We start from the raw sequence: 4,755 nt of genomic DNA, 5'->3' as shown, positions 1-4,755 counted from the left end.
TAAGAAGTGTACTGTTGAGCTTCTACATTTTGAGACTGTTACTAATCTTTTGTTGATTGTTCAGTGTTAGTTTAATTCCACTGTGGTCTGAGAAGATGCTTGGGATGATTTCAGTGCTCTTGAATTGGCTGATGCTGTCTTTGTGGCCTAACATATATATGGTCTATCCTTGAGAATGACCCATGTGGATTTGAGTAAAATGTGTATTCCAGTTTCTTGGGATGAATGACTCTGAAAATGTCCAATAGTTCTAGTTTATCTATCTCTTCGTTTAGCTCCCTTATGTCTTTACTGATTTTCTTCCTGGATGATCTTTCAAGTTGAGAGAGTGGGATGTTAAAGTCCCCTACTATGATTGTGTTACTGTTAATATATTGTTGTAGCTCTTTCAGTAGAAGTTTGATGTATTTAGATGGCTTCTCATTGGGTGCATAGATATTAATAATTGTTAAGTCCTCTTGATTGACTGATCCTCTGAGCATTAAGTAGTGTCCATTCTTATCTTTTTTAATCTTATCTATTTTAAACTCTATCATGTCAGATATGAGAATAGCTGTTCCTGCCCTTTTTTGTGGGCCATTGGCTTGTATGATAGTTTTCCATCCTTTCACTTTAAGTCTGTGTTTGTCTTGTTGAGTTAGGTGGGTTTCCTACAGACAGCATATTGTTGGGTTATGTTTTCTGATCCATCTTCCTACTCTGTGTCTTTTAATAGGTGAATTCAGTCCATTTACATTTATTGATATCAAAGATTGAAGATATTTTAACACCATTCTTGTAGAGTTTTAGAGTGTTTTAATATATGTCCTATTTGTGGTGGTCTGGTTGTTTATAGGAGACCTTTCAAAACTTCTTTCAGGGCAGGCTTGGTGATGGTTGCTTCCTTCAACTGTTGTTTGTCTGAGAAGGTTTTGATGCTTCCATCTAGTCTGAATGACAGTCTAGCAGCATATAGTATTCTTGGCTGAAAGCCTTTCTCATTGAGCACGCGATAGATATCTTGCCATTCTCTTCTGGCCTGTAGTGTTTGTATGGAGAAGTCTGCTGCTAATCTTATGGGTTTTCCTTTGTAGATGACTCTTTGTTTTTCTCTTGCAGCCTTGAGGAGCCTTTCTTTATACTTATTCCTTTCCATTCTAAGTATGACATGTCTTGGTGTCTTTAGGTCTGGGTTAATTCTGTTTGAGACCCTCTGGGCTTCTTGAATCTTTATGTCTTTGATGTTGTCTAGACTAGAGAAATTTTCAGCTATTATGGCCTGGAGAATGCTTTCTTCCTCTCCTTCTCTTTCTTCTTTTGGTAAGCCAATAATGCGCATATTGTTTCTTTTGAAGTCATCCCATAGGACTCTGTTGTTGTTTTCAGCATCTCTTAATCTCTTTTTGAGATCTCTTACTTCTTTTTTAGTTGTCTCTAATTCATCCTCAATCTTGCTAATTCTGTCCTCAGCCTCATACATACTATTCTCTCTGCCCTCTACTGCTTTCTGGAGTTCATCTATTTTGTTGCCCTGCTCTGATACTGTTTTAGCTTGTTCAGCTAGTTGCATTCTTAGCTCAGTGATTTCAGCTTTCAGCTCTCTAATAACCATGAGATAATTAGAATTTTCTTCCATATTCTCATTTGTTGTTCCTGCATTTCTGATTACAATTTTTTCAAATTCTTTACTCACTCCTGTTATTATTTCCTTAGCTAATGTTTGGATGTTGAACTCGTTATTTTGTGCTTCACCCTATGGAGGACTTTTAGCTGGACACTTGTCCTGGTTCAAGTCTCCAATATTTTTTCTTGTTGTTTTAACCATTTTATATATTATGTTATGAGTTCCCTTTAACAGAACTTTTCAAATTATTCATCACTATTGCCTGGATTGACTTGTGTCTAAGTAAGTTAATTAAAGGGTTTACAGTGGTGGAAGTTAACAGTTTTTTCAATCCCTGAGTTGGAGCTCAGTGGTTTAAAAGCCTCTTTTTCTTTTTCTTCCCTGTAGGCTATGGGAGCCTGAGGGCTTTTAAACTATCAATAGGCTTCTTAGCTTAATCACTGACTCCTGACCAAGAGATAAAGCAGGGTGTGGCAGAGATAATCCAGAGGTTATGCAAAGAGACTTTCACAGCCCCTCAGCTATGCCACCGAGGTATAGGTCTTCTGAGTTTCCTGGTTAGATCTCTGTCCCCTGGTGTCCCTTCCTGTCGCTGCTCCAGATTCTGAGGGCAGTAGCAATGGAGACTCAGAGTTGCACTTGGTGAGTCTCTGGGGAGTCCTCTCCTCCCTTCAGCTGTCCCCTTGTTGGTGGAGCAGACTGGAGGTGGTGTCTCAACTGTTAAACTGCTGAACAGTTAGCAGTCACTTAATCTCTCCTTAGGCTCCTCTCTCCTCTCTGTCACCAGCCACATGTGTTTGTACTCACGGGTGATTTACTGGGTTCCTGTGGTCATTCTAGTCCTGTCTTGGTTTGGTCCCGGGTGGTCTCCTTTGGTATTCCTAGTTGATCCGGGAGAGGAGAGGAGAGAAGTTTATGGTGATTGAGAGCCCTATACCACCTCTTTTTCCTGTGACATGGGCTGCTCCCAGTGACTCTAATAAAGGGTTTTGGGGAGGATCCTTGACTAAAACCACAGAAGTTTCAGCCTGAGCACATAGTGTGTAACCTCGAAGGCAGAACAAAAGCAAGAGAAAGGTAGACAAATAACTGCCAAGGTGAGGAGTAGTGAGAACTGCATTAAATTGGTCATTGTGCTCTAAGATCCAGGTTAAGGAATCAGACTATATTTCTAGGTCATGAGAAGCCATTGTTATGCTTTCCCCTAGAGATAAACATGAATCCTATGTGGGGTGTATCTATGTGTGTTCTGGGTGCGGAATGACTATCACAGTGTCCTGTAAAATAGGAAAACAGAATACTGATGGACTTGAAACAGTGACCATTTTGAGAAACTAGAGAATAGACATATGCAAATCTCCAGTGCTCTCATGTCTTACCTCCTGGATCCTAATTACAAAAAGAGCTGAAAGTAAACAACCTAGATAGTGTCACATATCCCACTAAAGAAGTGAGTCTGTGTGGAGTGACTGTTACATGTATCATGTAAACACTGATAAAAAAAGAAAAAAGCATATTAATGGACCCCTAACAGTAATCTAACCATATGGTGACATTGCAGAATGGAAGTATGTATGCGCATGGTGCTTTCATTCCTCACCTCCCGATTCCTGTGACAAGGCTAAAAGTGGAGAATACAGAAGGTGTCAGCCCTTTAAAACAACTCTGACTCTAGAGTATATATATTTTTAATTTTGTGTAAAATTTTAGAAAAATAAATGAAAGGTCAAATACTAAAACTGTTAGAGAGTAAATACAGGAAAGTGTCTTTAAAGCATCTCCCCTGGATGAGCTAATACAAACCAGTCTGGTGGGGTTTGCCTGTGAGATGCTTCATTCAAGGCTTTCACACTAAGCACTTGTTGTCCAGCCACCCGCTGACATCAGCATCGCTGATCAAAGGATGCTTAGATCTTGTCTCTTCAGGAATGATGTTGGGTCTAGAATCCAAAACTCCCCCACTTAAAGAAAGGAATTTTTCACATCACAATTACTGATAATTTAGTAATCAACCATCCCTCCCAAATGATCTTAGTCTCTATCATTTAAGGCACAAGCCTCTGTTTCTTCCACCTGAGGAAAACTCTTGGTTTAATTGAGTTCTTCACAAATCTGTTCATTGCCTGAGCACTAGTGAAAATCCAAGGAAAGGACGATTCATTCCCTCTCAAGCCTGCTGAACTGGCAGATTATTTACTTCTGCTCCCTCTAATGAGAAACTTGACTACTTTAGTTTTTATTCTATTGGGAAAGCAGCATTCTCTGTGTACGAATGACTAGAAACCTAGAAATTGCATGGAATGGGGGCTAGGGGTGAAGGCTTTGGCATACTGGTACATGATGGCAAAAAAAAAAAAAAGAACCTAAGTTGGGTGTGAGAGTATCTTGCAGACACCTATCATAGGAAGATAACAAACTGTACCCATTAACCTCACAATAAAATGATAAATGAAAGAAAGTGAAAGCCTGTCATGAAATTTGAACTGGGTGTGGTTTAATGCAGCAAATCAAAGGACTGTGCAGGGGAGAAGGTATGGGGTAGAGAAGGCACTGGGCCCAGTGCATTCTGATGAAGAATTCAGTTTGGTGGTAAGAGTGGTATGCAGACTTCTACCAGGATAAGATGAGAGGTTGTATCCATGTGTCAACAGTTGTCCTGTAAACCACTATTTCACCAATAAATGTTTGAAAAGAAAGGAAATTTCAAACAACAGAAAAAGAAAAAAGAAAAACTTGTGGGTTAAAAAGAAGAAGAAGAAGAAGAAGGAAGGAAGGAAGGAAGGAAGGAAGGAATATAAAAAGAAGACTGGAGACTTCCTTCACAGACTCCAACAGAAAATTATTTTTCTCTTGATGAGGTCAGAAAGAGAAAAAAAAAAAAGACAAACTCTGAAAATATTAAAATATTAAACCTGGCTAGGTTTTTTTTTTTTTTTTTTGGTCAGCGATACAAGTGTCTCTTAACAAAAGACTCAAAGAGTAGACTGGCAGTGGCGCACCCGATTAAGCAGCATACATATTACGAAGTGCAAGGATCCAGTTTTGAGTTCCTGGCTCCCCACCTGAATGGGGGACACTTCATTAGCAGCAAAGCAGATCTGCAGATGTTTCTCTTTCTCTCTTCCTTTCTATTTCCCCCTGCTCTCTCAAGT

Source organism: Erinaceus europaeus, chromosome 3 (genome assembly GCF_950295315.1).
Source record: "Erinaceus europaeus chromosome 3, mEriEur2.1, whole genome shotgun sequence".
Classification (NCBI taxonomy): domain Eukaryota; kingdom Metazoa; phylum Chordata; class Mammalia; order Eulipotyphla; family Erinaceidae; genus Erinaceus; species Erinaceus europaeus.
The sequence above is the reverse complement of the archived record's forward strand: the minus strand, read 5'-3'. Positions refer to the sequence as shown.